Raw genomic sequence first — 22,030 nt, 5'->3', positions numbered from 1 at the left:
TCGAGGCGATGGCCAGGCCATCAGCCCCCATGCCCGTCCGCAGCCAATAAGGGACAGAGCTCCAGCTCAATTTTCAGAATCGCTGACATGGTATGTGTGCATGGTTCGCCAGACCTCTTGAGCAGCACTCGCACTTGCCTTCCACCCCTGTAAAGGAGACGACTCATTCAGGACTTAGTCAGGATTAAACCAAACTTTGTGAATGAGGACGTGGAGTTCACCCTGCGCAGAGCCTCATTCCACACCTTATGATCTCATACGGACCCCAACTCCTCAACCTAGGTTTAACCCCCTCCACCGACACGGATCCTCCAACATAATCCGTCCATAAAGACTGGAAGAACTCCCTTTCTCGGACTCTGAGTGTAAAGAACCCTCCATTAGAGACGTTGGCAGCATCACGGGAATGTCAGAAAAATACATCAATAAGTCTGATTCCGAGGGCCCAAACTTCTTGGACAGTTCCTCCAGACTGGCAAGCCGCCCCTGCTCTCCAGCCCCTTTTTCTCCCCCCCCCCCCCCCCCCCCACAAGTGGAAACAATCATCAGATTTGCTGAATATCTGTCGGTGAGAACGAGACCATCGCTGAGGACCTCAGACCAGACCCTCTGCACAATTTTGCATCCATCGGCACTCACGCAGCTCCCAGGTCACTGCACCAACCCAACACCTTCTCTGCATTAGCAGCACAATAGTGAAATATCAAGTTTGGCAATGCCAAGCCCCCAAACTATCTATTCCATTGAAGGAATGCCCCATGAATCCTCTGGATCTTGCCCACCTATACAAAGAATGTAATCAACTTTTCAACTCCCTCAAAAAAGCATTTAGGGAGAAATAACGGAAAATGCTCATCCTAATTGACTAGATCCTGCCTGCCAAAGGGAGGGAAAGATTATCCCACCTTTACAGATCAGTCTTGACCTGACCTACCAAGTTAATATAGCTCAGTTTACAGAGACGAGCGCAATTCCGAGCTACTTGGACCCACAAATATCTACCAGCCATATGAAAAGGTAGCATCCCAAGATTAACTGCCCTCCCCTAGGCGTTTACTGAAAATAAGCCCCCCCACGCACCCCCAAATTTAGCTTGCATCCTGAAAAAGATCCAAAGCGGTTCAGCAGCTCCATGATATCACCCATGGTGGGGATCATCCATCACAAAGTAAAAGACAGTCAGGGCACAGGAACATCAAACTCCACCCTCCCCTCACTATCTCTCTCCACGTATCTGAAGCCTTCAAGGCGATGGCCAAAGGCTCAATCGGCAACGGGAGGGTGGGTGCGGAAAACATAAGGCACCCCTGCTTCGTTCCCCTATTCAATTGGAAGTATCCCAAGCTTATGGTATTGGTAAGAAACACAACTTCTTGTCGAGGCCTTCTCCAGCAGTCGTTGCCCAGCCAAACTGGGACGCCAACCCGAACCTCTCCAAGACTGCAAAAGGATACTCCCATTCTACCCTATGGAATACCTTCTCAGCATCCAATGTAACCATTTCCTCTGGATCAGGCACCTCAAGACAGAGAAAGCACCACATTTAGCAATAGCCGCACATTAGACGATAATTGCCAACTTTTGAGAAAAGCAGTCTCCCCAATAACCTGAGCAAAACATGGTTCCAGCCTGAGTGTTAACACCCTGGCCAATATCTTGGTGTCCACATGCAAATAGAGAAATAAGGCAACACGACCCACATTCCAAGGAGTCCTTATTTTTTTTAAATAGAAGTGAAATTGATGCTTACATTAGCATCTCAGGCAGGGAACTCTGTGCTACTGAATCCTCAAATATCCCCACAAATAAGTGCATCAGCTGACCTACAAGCTTCTTCTAAAACTCCACCAGGAACCCGCCCGGCTCCAGACCCTTACCTGTCCGCATCCGGCCTATTGTTGTCCAGGCCTCGTCTGTGCCCAACGGCTCCTCCAACCCTTCGCGCTCCTCTTCTTCCACCTCAGGAAATTCAAGTCTTTCAAAAACTCCGAAAAACTGACCTATTCCTGCCCCTCGCAGTTCCAATCTACAAAAGGTTCCTATAAAATACTTGAAACGCTCCGGAGTGGTCAGCAGCCTGCCACCCAAGTCTCTGACCTGGATAATCTCGGGAACCTGCCTGCCACCCCAACTGGCTAGCCAAGAAACGACTGGCCTTCTCACCACACTGTCAAATGTGATCTTCTGCTGCACATCAACAGAATATCATACTGCACCCCAAACTGCAGGGATGCCTCCAGAAGGTGATTGAGGAGGATCAGATGGGGTTTGTGATGGCAAGGCAGCTGTTTTCGAACATGGAGGTCGTGCTGAATGTGATCCTGTCTCCAGTGGAGGGAAACGAGACAGATGGTGGTGGCACTGGATGCAGAGGGGGATTATTGGATTGCGATATTGGAAAGATTTGGACCTATTGTAATGTCTTCATTTTAATTCAAATGAATAATCTAAATTTCAGATAAATCAAATGCCTACTTTACTGTGTTAATTTCACTTCCAAATTTAAAAAAATTTATCGAGTACCCAATTCATTTTTTCCAACTAAGGGGCAATTTAGCGTGGCCAATCTACCTCGCCTGACGCTTCCCAATTTAAATTAAATCATACATGTCCATTTTAAACACAATAGAAGCTTTTAAGTATGGAGACAAATTATACACTCAGCCCAAAGGACATCCCAGTACACAAAGGAACATTTTACATCGATGCTTGCGTCTAATACACAAGATGAAGACTGCTACTTCCGTAACATTCAAACTTATATTAAATATAAATCTGATGCAAAAAAGGAAACTTAACCTTCCAAAGCAGAGTTTCTTCTCAATACTGTATAGTCTGTGGCAAATTACCAGCAACCCTGACCACCCCCTCTCCCGCCCACCAAAACCAATTTTTTGCAACTTGGCTCATTCATTAAATGTGCGAACGGACTTAACAATAGGTTTTCTACACTCAAAACAAGCACATTCAATGTGAATGCTTGGTTACTCCTTGGTCAACAGAGGTGTTGAAACGGTCAACATCATTGCATACAAATGCACAGAAAAATGAAACCAGTTAAGAGCTAAACTTGAAGGAACTATTCATACAGATTAATATAGGATATAGGTTTAAATTACACTAAATTATTGCAGTAAAGTTCAAAATAATACTGTAATGCTGATAATTAGAATCTAACACGGACTGAAAGTTTTACATGAAGACCATAGCAATTTACTCATGCTAACAACCTGGGTGAAAATTACATCCCATGATGTAGTAATTGATTTTTACTGCTAACTGAGCTTTCCTCAACACACAGACATGGTACTTGACATTTATATTTAATTTAGTTTTGTGCCATTTCAGAAGAATTGTCGCCATACACAAGAATGTACTTGCGTTGTGCTGTGTTATGCCTCAAGTCACACTCCACACAATAGTAAACTACAGCTTGCACAATGTAATGGACCTCCCGATCAACTGTCAGGCGAAAATGATTGTAGAAAAAGCTGTAATTATAAAGTAGCACAACTCTAATCAAAATGCCGTACAACCCGTTACTAAAGTGCTCTTTAGTAGCTACATTAATTTAACCAACAGACATCAGCACCAAAACCGACAGAAGTATTCTTGCATTAACTTGGGAGTCCCATGGCAATTCAATAGATGCATAAAACATGCATTGATTGACACCAAGCCAAGAAAATGAGATACAAGTGACCGAAAACTTCGTCTTAAGTAGGTTTTAGCAGAGCTTGAAAGCAAGCACAAGAGCAAAAAGAGATTTAGAGAGGAAATTCCAGAACATGGGACCTAAATGGCTTAAGTTATGGTTACCAATAGTGAGGTAACAGTTGTGAAGGATGCACAGAAGTTTTGTACGAGTTTCTGGAGGGTGGAAAATTGGTAGGATAGTCAAGACTGCAACATCTAAAATGACCCAGAATTTGCAATCTTGATCTACACTTCAATTCAAATTCTTGGAATATGGCACAATATTTTACTGCATACAATCTCTCACTGGGAACTACATTTTATAACAGGGTATTTTTTTTTCTTTCAACACATTTTATTGACAGTACAAATTTGCCCTTACTGAAATCAAAGTTCTACATCAAAATACTTGAAAAATGCAAAGCAGTTTCTTGTTTTCAAATAAAATCAAATAGTTGTGAATGTTTTTGCCTTCAACTTAAAAAACAGACTGCCGTAGAAAATATTCTGCCCTTGGAAAAAGGACAAATAAAAGCAAATATGGGCCTGTTCAGATTCTAATGACCGATGGCCAAGGCAATATTTAGACCGTCTCACTTGAAATCGCCCCAGTAGCTAATTTGCTTGGCGGTATATCAGCCTTGTTACTCTGGTTATGTCGATACTACAGCTTTAACTCCCATGTATTTTTGTGGGCCCCTTTTACGTGGTAGATACAAATCTCTCAAAATCTCCTTCAGATAGGTAACTGGCTGCTTGGTGATTTCCACCAGATACTTGTTGCATTAGTACTTATGCTTTTCAAAAGGCTGGAACAGCATATTCAGCACTTGTTGCTGATCTCCACGGGCACGTTTTCCATCTTCCTTTCGTATTCAATATTGTACTGATGGTTTGCTAGAGTCTTGTAATTTGTTGTTACAGCTTTTTCCAGTTGCAAGGAGACACGGAATGGTTTGGATAATTCAATTTGCTGCCTTTTTAACCTCATCTAAGATTCATTGACAGCTGGTCTACATTCTGCACACTGAACCACAACGCCTTCAAAAGGTTAGTTTTTGCATTGTTGCCATCAGATTTATCTTGACTGTCCTGATGGTCCTTCCGTAAAAAACAACGGCTTGTCCTCCAACACTCTGCATTGTGAACAGATGCTCTCTGGGTGCTCTAATTGGTGCACCTTTGCCACTGGCATTTTGGATACTTGCAAATTCCTCGTGTAAAGTAAAGGAAACCTCTGTTTTCCCTTAATTCTTGGCTGTCCTTATCTTTTATACACTTGACTCTTCCTGTTGCTTTTGCCCATTGCCAAGAAAGGTATTTAGGAACCTTGACAAGCCAGACGCCAGTGTCGAGTTTGACTCCGATCAGATCCAGTTCTCCCCCCTCACTCATGGCGGCTGAGTCACTCAACAGGGTATTATAATTACACCAGGTTTCTCACTTTTCCTCAGAGATTTGAACAACTTGATTCTAAGTTTTACATGTCTAAGACAGAAACTTGTAACAATTCCATGATATTTCCGTGGGGCGGAGTCTGCACATTCTCCCGTGTCCACGTGGGTTTCCTCCAGGTGCTCCGGTTTCTTCTTCCCAAAAGTCATGCTTGTTAGGTGCATTGGACATTCTGAATACTCCCTCAGTGTACCTGAACAAGGACCGGAGTGTGGTGACTTGCCGTTTTTCCACAGTAACTTCATGGCAGTGTTAATGCAAGACTACTTGTGACAATAATAAAGATTATTGTTATTAAGTGCACCATAGAGTGTGGCTACTCTCTCACATTCCAAGATACGATCTTCGCTACCGAATATCAACCTCTCAGGCCAAGACCAATGTTGCTTATACAGAAATGGCGACTAGCCCCCGGTGACAGTGATTTATTCATATGCACTTGTGGAAGAAAACGCCTTCCTTACACTCGTGCCACTATTCATCTTAACATTTTAATAATAGATCCATTAAACTGTTAAAGGATATGCTCTGCAAGTAAGTAGTCACTTGTCCATTTTTTTTTAATACACAATAAACAGTGAAGAGGCCCTTTGAGTCTGTACCGACGCGTGTAAAACACCTGACCTGCCTACCTAATCCCATTTGCCAGCAATTGGCCCATAAGCCTCGAATGTTTTGACTTGCCACATGCTCATTCAGATACCTTTTCAAAAATGAGGCAACCCGCCTTTGCCACCCTCCCCAGTAATGCATTCCAGAGAGTCACCACCCTCTGGGTAAAAAGTTGTTCCTCAAATCACCCCCCCCCAAACCTCTTGCCCCTCACCTTGAACTCTCATCCCCTCGTGACTGATGCTTCAACTAAGGGGAACAGCTGCTCCCTGTCCACCCCTCTCAATCATGAAGACCCAGATCAGGTCGCCTCTTAGTCTTCTCTGCTCCAGCAAAAACAACCCAAGACGATCCAACTGCTCTTCATAACTGAATTGTTCCATCCCAGGCAACATCCTGGGAATCACCTCTGCACCCACTCCAGTTCAATCACATCCTTCCTATAATATGGTGACCAGAATTGCACACAGTACTCCAGCTGTGGCCTCAACAAAGTCTCATACAACTCCAACGAGCAGCACAGTGGCATAATGGTCAGCACTGCTGCATCACTGCTCCAGGGACCCAGGTTTAATCCCGGCCTCTGGTGACTGTGTGTGGACTTTGCACTTTCTCCCCGTGTCTGTGAAGATTTCCTTCGGGTGCTCCGGTTTCCTCCCACAGCCCAAAGATGTGCGGGTTAGGTGGATTAGCCATGCTAAATTGCCCTTAGTGTCCAAAAGGCTAGGTGGGGTTGCTTGGTTACGTCAGGCGTGGGCTTCGGTGAAGTGCTCTTTCCAAGAGCCAGTGCAGACTCAATGGGCCAAATGGCCTCCTTCTGCACTATAAATTTTATGAACAAGGGGCAGCACGGTGGTGCTGTGGTTAGCACTGCTGCCTCATGGCGCCAAGGACCCAGGTTCGATCCAAACTCTGGGTCACTGTCGGTGTGCGAACATTCTCCCTGTGTCTGCAGGGTCTCTCACACACACACAACTAAATTGGCCCTTAAATTTATATGACAAACGCCAACATGACCTCCCTGCTTTTGCAATCTATGCCTCAATTGATAAAGACAAGTGTCTTTTTCACCACCCTATTAATCTGCCCTTCTGCCTTCTATCTATTTAATCTATTTACAAACATACCACGGTCTCCTTGTTGCTCGCAACTTCCCAGTAGAACAGTTCCTGGTCACATTTTCCAGGGTTAAATTCCATCTCCCACTTTGACCATCCGTCTGTATCCTCCTGCAACCCAAGACACTCAACCTCACTATTAACCACATAGACAATCTTAGTGTCAAATTTACTGATCTTACCCCACAGACATCTATGTTATTTATATAAATGACAAACAATAGGGGACCCAGCACAGGTCCCTGTGGTATGCCACTGGACACTGGCTTCCAGTCAGTAAAGCATCCATCAGTCATCACCCTCTGACTCCTACAGCTAAGCCAATTTTGAATCCATCTAACCAATTTACTGTACCCCATGTGCATTTACCTTCTTTACAAATCTCCCATGTGGGACCTTGTCAAATGCTTTGCTGAAACCCATGTAAACTACATCAACTGTGCTGCACTCATCTACACATCCGGTCACATGTTCAAAAATTCAATCAAATTTGTTAGGCATGACCTCCCTCTGACAAAGGCACTAACCCGGATCAAACCTCGCCTCTTGAAGTGGAGATAGATTCTCTCCTTTAGAAATGTTTCCAATAGTTTCCCTACTACTGATGGGAGACTCACTCGTCTGTAGTTCCCTGGCTTATCTCTCCAACCTCTCATAGTGCAGCCACATTAGCTATTCTCCAATCCTCTGGCACCTCCCCGGGGGGCAGAGAGGAATTAAAAATTTGGGTCAGTGCCCCTGCAATCTCCTCCCTCACTTCCCACAGCATCCTGGGACACAATTCATCAGGGCCTAGAGATTTGCCCACTTTTAAGCATGCCAATACCTCTCGTACCTTGACACTCCTTTGAATATCATCCAAAGTGCAATTTGCCACATACTAGTTTGGGGTGGAAAGGGAAGAGAAAGGGAAAGAGGAGGTATGCAAGTTTGAGTTTTCTGAACCAACATTGGTTCTACCATCTATTGTTTCTTCATTCATTTACCGCTTTTCCAATACATGTGCTGCATGATTATGCAATTATTGCTCTTCTGTTGCTCCAACCAGCTCAAGAACAAGGTGACAAAATTCAAACACAACTTAATTCTGCAGATATTGCTTGAACGTCCCACACGTTCTTTCAGCAGTCCTGGCTCATTGTCAGAGCTGTTGCCTGGGTCAGAAGGTTGAGCCCAGGTTCTGGAGCATAAACTGAGATTGCAGCACTTGACGGTGTTGTTATTTAGTTGGGATGTTAGGCAGAAGATTATAATTGTCCTCTGATGGTGAATAAAAGATTTTGTGGCACAACTCAAAGAGTGGGGAGCTCTCCCAGTATCCTGACCAATATTTAAATCAAGCAACACTGATCTGGTCATTATTAGGAAGAGTATTTGTGAAATTACCGACCACAACTTGGCTGCCTTGTTTGCCTATATTAGTAGTTAAAGTATGCATTCAGCCGTGAAACACTTCAGTACTTCTCGGAACTTCAGACATTCGATACAAATGCAAGCTCTTTGCCGAAAAAACTGAGTCACAGCTCCTGCCTTAAAATATTTAGTTAGTCTTTTTAATGAGACAACTAACTAGAATTTCAACATGAAAATGAAAAAATGAAAATCGCTTATTGTCACGAGTAGGCTTCAAATGAAGTTACTGTGAAAAGCCCCTAGTCGCCACATTCCAGCGCTTGTTCGGGGAGGCTGTTATGGGAATCGAACTGTGCTACTGGCCTGCCTGGGTCTGGTTTCAAAGCCAGCGATTTAGCTCAGTGCTAAACAGCCCCTGTGGTTAAGCAACAAAGGAAGAAACCGTTTGGAAATGCTCAGTTTACCCCCCCACGTAAATACCCCCCACATAAATAAATAATCACTTAAATTACTTTCATATGTAGCCACCTAAGATGGACACTGGGTTACCAAAATGGAGAACTGCTAAGGCTGTAGGGAGAAAACAGTTTTAGCCAGGACAAGCAGTTTGCAAAAGGCTAATTAGCATTCTGCACGTATCGAAACCAGTTTATGGCCAGGTGCAAGATCTCAACCAAAGGTGTAAATAGCAAAATGCTTTGCATAGTAATGAGGCGATCCAGATCTGGGCCCACACAATAGCAATATTTGAGTTTGAATGGATACTTTGAGTGCACGCCCAGACGAAACGGCACCAGAAGTATCCATCACAAAAGACCCTAGAGACCGCCCCACCCATCGAGAAGAGAACCTCAGATTGGGGGATTTGTAAGATATCGATTGGGAAATGACCCAATCGATACATGGCAGGTAGAGGCCCGGACATTGGGGAACCTATAAAGGTAGACCCCGCACATGGTTCTGTCTGTTTTTGTGCTCCGACTTAGACTGCTGTTCTGACTCCGACTCCAGCCTCCAGATCCTGTCTTTCATCACCGGCCGTTGAGCACCAGCCATCGTTCAGTAAGTGCCAAACGACGCTCGCTACGTGATCCCGGCATTACCTATACTCTAGCCGACTATTAGAGAACAGAAGGTGCAGTCCGGAAAGGAACAAAAGGCCTTGTCCCCTGACCTTGCTGGTTCCTACTTAGATAAGTATTTAGTCGTTTAAATAGTAGAAATAAGTATTAGTCTTTAGCGTATGCATGCGTATTTATTATATTTGTATAATAAATATCAATCGTTTGAACTTACTAATCGGTGTATAGTTTTATTACTTTGAACCTGACCTTGAAATACGTGAGGTGTCTAAATATGGCACCTGGCGACTCCGAGCTGAAAATACATACAGAGCTGTAGTAGTGTTAAGCACACGGCCTTTAAACGGAGGTGTGTTAATACACTCCAATAAACGCATAATACTCAAGTAAAACGTGCAACACCTATGACACCAGCATTGCAGAACATTTTTGATACTGCTCTTAACTTGTGAATAACCTGCAGAAAATCAAGAGCACGTTATTTGTGGTGTAATCTGGCAGTCTTGGCACTGCAACTAAACTCAAGGTACTCGCTGTGCAAAAGGTGTTAAGTAAAGTGTAATTAATGTAGTTAAACACTTGCCAGCATATTTACACTGATAAAACGTTATTTAAGCAGTTCAGACACAATTGCAAACTTTGGTCCATTTAAGCAGTCAGCAATTTAGCAGGAATTAACAGAAATACTCAATTTTTAACAAAATGTACTGGGTGCAATTCTCCCAAATGGAGCCCAAGTGTTCACGCCGTCATGTTTCACAACGGCTCAAAATGCGCACGGGGACAACAGATTCTGGCGCCCTGTGGCGCTGGAGCGGCTCATCCCGCTCCAGCCTCCCTTCCCGGCTCCACTCAACATGGCGCCAGTGTTCAGGGGCCGGCCGCGCAGGACAGTAGGCCTGGGGGGGGGGGGGGGGGGGGGGGTCACCTCCTCCCAAAAGAAAAGCACAAAATGGCAGGGGTGGGGACGGGACATAGAACTCGCAAAAAAAAAAAATTCCCACCCTCCAGCAACACAACTTAATACCCAACTTTTGCGGATTTAGCTACATCTCACACCAACTCTCAGCTTTCCCCTTGTTTATTAGTCCCTTATAAAGTCATTTGCCTCTTCTGACATCTCAAAGTAGTACTCCGGCCATCTAACATAACCCAAAGTCTCCCCAGGTACAGCACCCCAAGCCGAATCAATACAACGCAACCTTGGCCTTGAATTCCACATACCTCTTCATCAGCTCCGCACCAATGTCCAGATATATCCAGGTATGATTCCCTTCCCATTTGCAGTCTTGCTTCACCATGGCCCACCTCAGAATCATCGCCGTCTCCATGACATTGCACAACAATCACCGCCCACAGCAGCTTCCCCACTCTTGGCTTCTGCCCAAAGGACCTTTGGGCCCAGTCCACCTCTGGGGCCTTGTCTAGCACCATCTCCTCCACCAGCCCAGCATCAACTGCTCCATCTGGGGCTTTACCACTGACAGCAACCCTTCCACCTCTGCCATTCTTGAAACTGTAGCTGTGCCACAGGTCCCCTCCCAACTCCTTAGCCAGGTCTTCGACTGTTTTTTTTTAAAGAACTGGGTCTGGGAGCCTGCTGACGTGCCAATCTTGGGGAGAGCCTCTCCTTCTAAATGATCGCACAAAGCTGAACATTTGAGCAGACTATTGTGTTATCAACTGCAATACATATGCAATGTAGCATTCATTTGGAAGTTAACCCGTTCAACATGCCCAACTCTTGGCGGCACATAGAAAGCGTTGGAACAGTGTTTGGAAATAGAAAACCAAGTATATTCATACTTGCTAACTTTTTGGCACCAATTCAGAAAGAAGTACAAGTGTTTCAACATGTTACATGACTGGCCCGTGATAGAACACAACTGTTATGACAGAATACCTTTGCAAATTATGCATCAAATTCTTTATAGTTTATTTGAGATGAGTGTACATGGGAAAGCTTTCAAACCAATTTGGATTAAGGAAGCTTATGATCAGCTAATTCTATTTTCATACAGCATGTTCATCTTAAACACATGGCCAGGTGAATGTCCGCTTAAAAACACTGGCATAGGAGGGACACTAACAGCAATAAACCAGGCACAGGCAAGAAAGTTACAACTGCAGTGCTGCAATGTGAAACATTTCAACACCATTGATAAAATAACTTGAATAGGAATTCCAGCAAACATTCAACTGAAACACACACTAAAAAGCACAGTTCAAAATAAGAAACATTTAAGTAAATCCCAGATATCTGCTTGGACAAATAAACTTAAAAATATAATGACGTTTATGATAACAAATGTACCTGAAGTGTGAGCCTTTTTTCCCCAATGTATTTACATATTCAAACTTCTTTCTAGGTTAAAAATTAACCAGTAATTTCAATTAAGCTTATTGGAATAAACAAGGCTGAAGGGAGGCTGCATCATCATCCCCCCCACCCCCCCTCAGCTACACACCCAGAGTGCAATTTGCATTTGACGCATTCCGCAATTACAATGAAACAATGCCAGTCATCAGAAGCAAACTGCAAAAGATGAGAAGCCCATCATCATATGAATCAGAAATACAGTTCATACACCACAATGGCAAGTTGTGAATTCAAGAAATCTGTCTACTTATGTACAATAGGGGGAAAAATGAAAACAGCTGACATTTTTAAAATACATCTTAAATGATTCACAAATGTCCTGTGAAACAAAGCTGCCACCTTTACCCAGCAGGTCTATGTAAATTCACTGCAATATCACGTGACTGACTCTTCAAGCCACTCGAATGACTTTGACAACTACTTAGATTTGAAGAACAGAAGCATACGAGAAACATCAAGATCAAGACACCAAACATCCAGGCATCTAATCAGATCACGACTTAAGCAATCTCAGCCCAATCAAAATTGCAAATTATCCTTCAAAGGATAAGGAGGAAGAGGAGAATTACTTTGAACTCCCACTTCATGTTATTGCAGGAGTCATCTTTCAAGGGCTTCACTCCCACCAGCAGCGCTAAAATGATCAGTGCTTCACTGGGTGGCACGGTAGCACAGTGGTTAGCACTGTTGCTTCACAAAACGTGGGTCCCAGATTCGATTCCCGCTTAAGTCAATGTCCGTGCGGAGTCTGCGTGTTCTCCCATGCTTGCGTGGGTTTCCTCCAGGTGCTCCGGTTTCCTCACCAAAAGTCCCGAAAGATGCACTTGTTAGGTGAATTGGACATTCTGAATTCTCTGTGTATCCTAACAAGCGCCTGAATGTGCCAAACAGGGAATTTTCACAATACCTTCATTGTAGTCTTAATGTAAGCCTACTTGTGACAATAATGAAGATTACATTCCAATATCATTTAAAATGCCATCTCCAAGTGGAGAGCAAATCTGTAAATGCAATGCTGACAGTTTTTCACATTTCAAGCAGACATCTGTGTTGTCACTAGAAATACTTAGTATTGTATATCATATATATGCAACATTAATTCCTCACAAGAACTCCAAACCAAAAATTAAGGCTGACCCTCTTAGTGGCATTACTTTTTTTCTATAAATTTAGCGTACCCAATTATTTTTTCCAATTAAGGGGCAATTTAGAATGGCCAATCTACCTATCCTGCACATCTTTTGGGTTGTGGGGGCAAAACCCACGCAGACACAGGAAGAATGTGCAAACTCCACACGGACAGTGAGCCAGGGCCGGGATTCGAACCCGGGTCCTCAGCACCGTAGGCAACAATGCTAACCGCTGTGCCACCGTGCTGCCCTCTTAGTGGCATTACTGAGTGGGTCATACATTGTTGGAGGTGTGTCTCAAGAAGTTAAACCAAAGTCTTCTCTCTCAAGTGGGTGCAAAAGAACCCATGACACTATTTCAAGAGAGATGGGGAATTCTCTCATATCCTGGCAAATATTTATTCAATCAAGATCACAAAAACAGATTATCTGGTCCATCATATTTTTGTTTATGGAAGTCTGTTGTGCGTAACCTGGCTCCTGTGATTCTTATATTGCAGTGCTTGCTTTTAAAAAAAAGTGCTTCATTGGCAATAAAATGGTTTACGACATCTGATGATTGTGAAAGGTGTTAAATAAACAAATATTTCTTTCACATCATATTACCATTGCAACAGACACCTTACAAACTAACAGGTCACTATGCATTCAGAAGCTTTTTGCTCTGAAACAGCCCAATTTGAAAGAGACAAATTCTACTTTAATTTTTCACCACTTTTCAGTTCTAATGCGAAACATAGGATGGAAATTTGTTTTTCTTTGCTTTGTCCCTTCAGTTATCAGCTAAAAATAGTTGTGTAACACAGCTGGAGCAGAACAGCCATTACAGGCCAGGGAAGAAAAAAAAAATCACACCCAACCAACAATGAACAGATCCAACATCGTACGCGATAGAGAAGGAAAAATAACATCCAACTGCTTTCTAGATGGAGGACTGGGCCATGTATGGAGTGTCAAGTGATGGAACAAGCCAGCAAACATTGTGATAAATGCAAAGCATCAATCGTAACTGCTGGACCAAAACCGACAAGATGTCGGTCTGATAATTATTTTATATTTTAAAAATTTGAAGTGCCCAATTCTTTTTTCCAATTCAGGGACAATTTAGCTTGGCCAATCCACCTACCCTACACATCTTTGTTTTGCAGACACAGAGATAATGTGCAAACTCCACAAGGCCAGTGACCAAGTGCCGGGATTGAACCCAGGTCCTCGGCACCGTCATGCCGCCCTTAAGTCAGAATTCCAAATATTGGAAAGAGAGGGAAGAAAATAATGAAGTTTCACAAAGAAAGGTGTTAGGTGTTTATGTAAATATACACATTAGGTATATCTACATGCATTGTGTATCAGGTTTTTTCTATCCAAGTAAATGTAGCAAAAATGGAATCATAGCTATGCCTATTTACACAATTCTTTTTGGACAACACTGACCTAAGATAGCAAATTGCATCTAGTCCAATTCACATAAGAACAACTAGAAGTTCAAGGCTGCAATTCAATGGCAAGGAGCAGGTGCTCAGCACTCAAGGAATTATCTCATTGGTAATCCTCCGATCAGATTACAGCTCTACAACTCCACTCCACATGGCAACTATTGTAGTCTGAAAACAATAAGCTCAAGTTTCCTTCAGCTGCTGTATGGTACAATGTGAAACTGTATTTGTATAGTGCCTTTCACATTCTCTGGACATTAAAGTCTCTAGAAACTTGAAAATGATTAGAAAATCTGATCCAGTCAAGTTAACTGATGAATAAATATTTGTTAGGACACCCAGGATTATTCATTCTTCAATAAGTGGTTCCTTCCACGTTTTGATCTTACTTTACCAAATTAACATAGAAAATTAGAAGTAGACCAAATAGCCCCTCACATCACCATTTACACAATTGTTTCTTCTGCCTGAGCCCTCTTTCCCAACTGTTCCTCATGTTCATTTGTTCCCCCAGGATATAAAATGCATTTATTATAATAATGGGAGCATTCACAACTTCTGGGATAGACAATTACAAAGATTCACAGCCGTTAAGCGAATAAATTTCTCATTTCACCCCTAAATGATTAGCCCCTCATTCCTAATGTTGTGCCCTCACGTTCTCGGTGCCAGAGTCAGGGGAAACAACATCAATATCGGCCATCAAACCCCTTCAGCATGTTTCAATGAGATCAACTCAGATGCCTCAAGCTTCTGGTATGGACCCAATTTAATCAGCCTCTCATTTTGGACAACTCTTACCCCAGGGACCAATCTTGCAAACCTGCTGTACTGCATCCATGAGAACATAGAACATACAGTGCAGAAGGAGGCCATTCGGCCCATCGAGTCTGCACCGACCCACTTAAGCCCTCACTTCCACCCTATCCTCGCAACCCAATAACTCCACCTAACCTTTTTGGTCACTAAGGGCAATTTATCATGGCCAATCCACCTAATCTGCACCTCTTTGGACTATGGGAGGAAACCGGAGCACCCAGAAGAAACCCACAGACACAGGGAGAACGTGCAGACTCCGCAAACAGTGACCCAGCGGGGAATCGAACCTGGGATCCTGGCGCTGTGAAGCCAGTGCTATCCACTTGTGCTACCGTGCTGCTGTTGGTCAGACCAAACCTGTGTAGGCATGGTCGCACCAAATCAGTGTATAACTACAGCAAGACTTCCTTATTCTTGTGCTCCAATCTCCTTGCAATAAAGATCGACTTGATATTTGAAGCCACCTTTTCACCAACATTTATGATGTAGTGGGAAATCTACATTAAAAATCATGACTTATAATCAAGTGAAGGCAACATTAAAAAAAGCATCAACAAAACCCACAATAGAATAAATAGCCCAGCTACAATCATATGTAAAGCAATCCTAAATGACAACTGCTGCCTAGAATTAGATCTAGACCAGGTCAAAGATTCCGATGCAATTTATTTTCATTAACATTATGGCACCTGGCACCAAGAGGCACTTTTTCATCTTTACTGTTCAAAGTCGCCATTCTCAGGTATGGTAGCGAGATGCAACTCTTCATTATTGCCCAATTTCCTGCCATTGCAAACTCGTGGAAAAGTCAAAGCACATAACTTTACAGCAATTGACAAGCTGTAGGAGGACAAGAGCTTACTTCAAAGAAAATACAAATGGTTACAGTATAATTCTTTTAAACTTACATTGTACATTCCCTCAAAAGCCACTCTAAAAAAGTAAAGAAATAATGCTTTAATTTTGACATCAAGTTCAGATTGAGACACAGGACTTGCTGAATGGTAACACCAAGCTACAAACTACCGACAAAGGTACTTTGTTGGCTTGGAGCAGAGATACCTATCCAAATCTTGAACGATGGCCTCCAACATACACAGTGAAAGCTCCCTAATGGATAAAATAAATAATGTAATGCTAACCTCCACCTATAGATTGCATCGCAAAACTGTCAGAGAGGTCCTGAAGTTTTACAGCACGAATACAGGCCCTTTGGCCCAACTTGTCCATGCCACCCAGTTTCTCCCACTAAGCTAATCCCAATTGCCCGCATTTGGCACATAACCCTCAATCAGCTTTCCCAAATAACTGTCTAAATGCTTTTTAAAAGACAACATTATACCCGCCTCTACTACTGCCTCTGGCAGCTCATTCCAGACACTCACCACCCTGTGAGAAAGAATTGCCCCTCTGGACCCGTTTGTATCTCTCTCCTCTTACCTTAAACCCAGGCCCTCTAGTTTTAGACTCCCCTACCTTCGGGAAAAGATGTTGACTACAGTAGTGCCCCGTTATAACGCGGGTGCTGGGGTCCAAGACAGCCACCCACGTTGCATCCGAGCCACGGATATCCACGATGGGTGTTTTTTGGCTCTGCAACTTTTTTTTTGGACCGGAAGCATTGGATAAAACCTTCGATCAGAGTTCTGATAAGAACTTACTTTAGTTGACTGCAGAATTATTATATTTAACTTATGGTAGCATAATGTAAGTTAAAGTAAGAAAGTAGCACTTCTAAATTTATTTAAAAATCTATGCATGCTCTTCCCATTGTGAGTCTACGGGGGGCGGGGGGGGGGGGGGGGGGAGAGATCAGACCCCCGTAGACTCACAATGGGAAGCGCATGCATAGATTTTTAAATAAATTTAGAAGCGCTACTTTCTTACTTTAACTTATATTTAACTTATGGTAGCATAATGTAATAATTATGCAGTCAACTAAAGTAAGTTCTTATCAGAACTCTGATCGAAGGTTTTATCCAATGCTTCCGGTCCAAAAAAAAAAAGTTGCAGAGCCAATATGCAGCAGTGGCTGCAAGTTTGATTGCTATAACAAACTGACAGTATCAATTTCTCCTGGTCCTTGAAACTATATGAATAGAATCTGCATAACCCACCACCTAGTTCCCTTAGTTCATATTAGGAAACCCACAGAAACTTACCAGGAACGCTGCTCCTCTCTCACTGAATCTCCCTCCAATCAGCCGGCAGTGTCAATTTCAGCGGCCGGCTCACTTTGATCCGGAGAGGGAAGCTGACAGTTGGGGTCTATAAGCCCCCCGCCGTATATCGCGAACCGTGGTATTGCGGAGCGCGGTATAACGGGGGACTACTGTATCTACCTATCAGAGCCCCTCATTATTTTATAGACCTCTACAAGATCACCCCTAAGCCTCCTGTGCTCCAGTGAAAAAAGTCCCAGTCTAAACAGCCTCTCCCTATAACACAATATAATTTTTATTATTGTCACAAGTAGGCTTACATTAACACTGCAACGAAGTTACTTTGAAAATCCCCTAGTTGCCACACTCCAGTGCCTGTTCGGGTACACAGAGGGAGAATTCAGAATGTTCAATTCACCTAACAGCACGTCTTAGGGGACGCAAGGGGAAACCGGAGCACCCGGAAGAAACCCACACAGACATTGGGAGAATGTGCAGACTCCACACAATGACCCAAGGTGGGAATCAAGCCTGGTACCCTGGCGCTCTGGTGCAACAGTGCTAACCATTGTGCTACCATGAAGAAACACAATCATACTTGATAATATCATAAAATATGAACTGATGGCTCTACAAAGTAAAAAGGATGTCTACAACATGTGGGAATCCATCACAACATTCTCTAAACAGGAACTTTCTGCGTCCTCTGTGGATACTACATGCTGAGGACACATCACACATCCCAAAATTGAGACGCAAAGATCAAAGAGTTTTAGGAAGGGCCAGAGCTTAAGACCCTCAGAAGTTTAAGGCAAGGGCAGCATGCGGCACAGCGGCTAGCACTGGGACTGCAGCGCTGAGGACCCGGGTTAGAATCCTGGCCCTGGGTCACTGTCCGTGTGGAGTTTGCACATTCTCCCCATGTCTGGTGGGTTTCACCCCCACAACCAAAACATGTGCAGGTTAGGTGGACTGGCCACGCTAAATTGTCCCTTAATTGGAGAAAAATAACTGGGTACTCTAAATTTATTTTTAAAAAGTTGAAGGCACAGCCACCAGAAGTGGAGCAATTAAAATCAAGAATGTACAACAGGCAAAATTGCAAGAGCACAGATAGCTTAAAAAGGTTAGGGTTGAATTAAGTCACAGAGGGAGAGAAATGAGGGCATCATGGACTTTACAGTTCAGGTGGCCATTCGGCCCAGCGAGTTTGCACCAACCCTTGGAAAGAGCACCCTACCCAAGCCCATACCTCCACCCTATTCTCGTAAACCAGTAACCCCACCTAACATTTTTGGACACTAAGGGCAATTTAGCATGGCCAATCCACCTACCCTGCACATCTTTGAACCGAGGGGAAACCAGAGCACCCGGAGGAAACCCACGCAGATACGGGGAGAACGTGCAGACTCCACACAGACAGTGACCCAAGCCAGGAATCGAACCTGGGACCCTGAAGCTGTGAAGCAGCTGTGCTAACCACTGCGGGCATGGTGGAGAAATTTGAAAACCTGGATAAGAATTGAAAAATAAAGATATTGATCAACTGAGAGCCAATGTAAGTCACTGAACAGAGGTGAGACACTTCATAGAATTTACAGTGCAGGAGGCCATTCGTCCCATCGAGTCTGCACCAGCCCTTGGAAAGAGCACCCCACCCAAGCCCACAACTCCTCCCCATCCCCGTAACCCAGAAACCCCACACAACCTTTTTGGGCACAAAGGGCAATTTAGCTTGGCGAGTTAGGGTACAAGCTGCAATGTTTCAAATGAACTTCAACTTAATGAACAATGAATATCGGAAGTCGAGCCAGGAGTGTACTGGAATATACAATCTAGGGGTAATAAATGGGGATTTTGGCAGGTGAGCAGTAGCAGGGTTAGAGTCAATCTCAGAGGTCAATTGACCTTTCAAGTGTGTGTGAAGCCCTCCTCAGAATCAAATACAGTGCCATGGTTGCAAAGAATCTGGTACCCAGGTATGCTTCCTAATTTGGATGATGTGGAGATGCCGGCATTGGACTGGGGTGAGCACAGTAAGAAGTCGTGCAACACCAGATTAAAGTCCAACATGTTTGTTTCAAACACCAGCTTTCAGAGCGCTGAGGAAGGAGCAGCACTCCAAAAGCTAGTGTTTGAAACAAACATGTTGGACTTTAACCTGGTGTTGTAAGACTTCTTACTGTCCTAATTCGGAGGCAATCAAGTCACAAAATGCACTACACAAACTGAACTCCATCTCCATCCTGCAACCTACCTATACCTTGAACCTCCAAACTATCCATCATGTCACAACCATTGGTGAGCTACCAATTAAGATTTGCTGATACTTGAACTGGAAACTTAGTTGCCAGTTCAAGTCAGACAACCTTGTTCCAGATAGGGCTCTGTTCTGAGCTGGGTGTTTCTCACCACATCAAGTGTCATAATTTGCCCAACTCACACAAGTAGTCATTTGGGAAAAAGTACCAGGTGGCTGAAATTTCCCGTGATAAATTGCCATACCAGGCAGGATTCAGAACATTCAGAAGTTAACAAAAAAGTTACATTGGAAAACGCCCATCTTAAAAAGGAAATAGTGGTTTTTAGCTCTACTAGCAACAGAAATACCACAACAAATTCGAAATGTGAAAAATTCACGCTTTCCACAATCTATTTAAATCATGCTCAAATATACTATGCAGCGGCTTTTAGATTAATTTCATATTCCACTTGGCCCAAATTAACATTCAGTTTCCTCAGTCTTCCCATTTTGACTTCATTTAATCTAAACAGTGCCACTCTTAACTCTCCTAACCTAACAGCTAGAAACAAGAAAAAAAAAGTACGGTGTTGGCCATTTAAACGTAAGCAAACGCTCTGAATTCTTATGGGGAAATGCTTGGTTCTTTTTTTAAACAGCGAATGCGGATGAATTATCTCTGGCTCGGAGCCCATGCGGACAACAGGTTGGTTCACCTGCACCATTTCTGATCTCATGCACCGGAAACCTTGCAGAAGCAGAAACTTTTTTTAAAACTGGAACTGGAGGCGGCCTGAACTGGACACGACGTCCAGTAGCTGGCCTGCGGGCCAGGAGCTCTCGCCCCGGGAAGATCCGTCACGATGCCTTGGACACGCACCGAGCCCCCGCCCCGGGGCTCAGTTACTCATCACAACCAGACAGGCTTCCAAATAAAACCAACGGAAGTGGTCCGCTCGCTGAGGAATGACCCTGGGAAGTTTTGCTGGGCTATGCGAGGGGCTCCCGGTAACGAAAACCTTCCCTCACCTGTCGTCGTCGTTGTTGTTGTCGTCGTTGTTGTTGTTGTCGTCGTCGTCGTCGTCGTCGTCGTCGCCGCCGCCGCTTCTTACTGAAACATGAACGGAAAGCGCCACAAGTGGAAGAGTCTTGTCTGACTGAACTCAAAAGTCAAAAAAACACCCGCCCTGAAAGTGCTAACACACCTCCACCGCTTTCTGTGTTTTTTTTTCCCTTGGCTCGACCTCCGCGGCCCGTGGTTCCCGGTCTCTCCTTCCTCCACCTCGCTCACTGCAACGATCGACTTACCGCTGCCGCCATATTTGTTTGTGACTTTTCACTTCAGCCCGACTAGCCCCGCCCCTCCTTACGGGTTGATTGACAGCCATCACGTCACGTCCCGCCCCTCTTCCGTGATTGACAGAGGAGGTTCACAACCACGCCCCGCCTCTGGGGATGATTGACAGTCCTCAGGTACCGCCTCTTCCATAATTGACAACAGGTGTTCTCTGGGCCGCGCCCCTTCTCTCCTTCTCCGATGATTGGTGGCAGCGGTTCATGTGACCCCGCCCCTCCCGTGATGCGTGACAGGGGAAGTTCCTCGACCACGCCCCACCTTCCTCACGGGGTAACTGACAGCTGAGGTTGCCAGCTGTGCTCCGCCGTCCACAGCAAAGGTGCAAATGCTCTTTCAGATCGGCCAAGTCTCAAAAAATAAAAATAAATAGAAGTGACACCGCGCCACCAAATAGCACCGTTTCCCTTTTTCGGGCACAACTCATCTGTGTAACGAGCATGGTCCAAGTAAATTTTAAAAAGCCCAAGTGATTATTAGCGCTGTGGCTTCACAGCTCCAGGGTCCCAGGTTCGATTCCCCGCTGGGTCACTGTCTGTGTGGAGTATGCATGTTCTCCCCGTGTCTGCGTGGGTTTCCTCCAGGTGCTCCCGTTTTCTCCCACAGTCCAAAGATGTGCAGGATAGGTGCATTGGCCATGATAAATTGCCCTCAATGACCAAAAAAGGTTAGGAGGGGTTATTGGGTTACGGGGATAGGGCTTAAATGGGTTGGAGCAGACTCGATGGGCCGAATGGCCTCCTGCTGCACTGTATGTTCTACATTCCATGTTCTATAAGCAACAAAGTCCCAACAGAAGCATATGGATCATTCTAAATCAAATCTGAATGTTATTTGCACTTCGAGAACAGTCGATCCTGTGGTGCCTAGTGAATGACGGAGCAGGCTCAAGAGCCTGAATTGCCTTCTCCTACTCCGAGTCCTTACCTACCGGTTATTTTTTCCTCTTTTTCTCTGTCTCCGTCTCTGTCTACCTGGATGGATTTGTTTATTGTCACATGTACAGAGAAAAGTATTTTTCTGGGAGCAGCGCAAACAGATCATTTAGTACATGAAAATAAAAGGAAAATACATAATAGGGCAACACAAGATACACAATGTAAATACATACACACCGGCATCGGGTGAAGCATACAGGAGTGAGGTATTAATTAGTTCAGTCCATATGAGGGTCATTTAGGAGTCTGGTAA

General features: G+C 44.1%; 1 protein-coding gene and 1 pseudogene across 2 annotated transcripts in view; both read right to left on the bottom strand.

The window, feature by feature from the left end:
- dennd4c (DENN/MADD domain containing 4C) overlaps positions 1 to 20,854 on the bottom strand; it is a 228,185-nt gene extending 207,331 nt beyond the window's left edge. The window contains exons 1-2 of one of the 2 annotated variants that reach the window (XM_038804598.1): positions 20,582 to 20,854; positions 20,515 to 20,545 (exon numbers count right to left, since the gene is read on the bottom strand). The gene's annotated coding sequence lies outside the window, so the exon portion shown is untranslated. Of the gene's footprint in view, positions 1 to 20,514 lie in introns of both variants that reach the window. The other variant, XM_038804599.1, reaches the window with a different exon arrangement.
- On the bottom strand, positions 1,789 to 5,168 carry LOC119970266 (annotated as a pseudogene).
- Positions 20,855 to 22,030: the final 1,176 nt, after the last annotated feature.

Source organism: Scyliorhinus canicula, chromosome 8 (assembly GCF_902713615.1).
Source record: "Scyliorhinus canicula chromosome 8, sScyCan1.1, whole genome shotgun sequence".
Lineage (NCBI taxonomy): Eukaryota > Metazoa > Chordata > Chondrichthyes > Carcharhiniformes > Scyliorhinidae > Scyliorhinus > Scyliorhinus canicula.
Note: the sequence above shows the minus strand (reverse complement) of the source record. Positions and strands in the feature narration are given on the sequence as shown.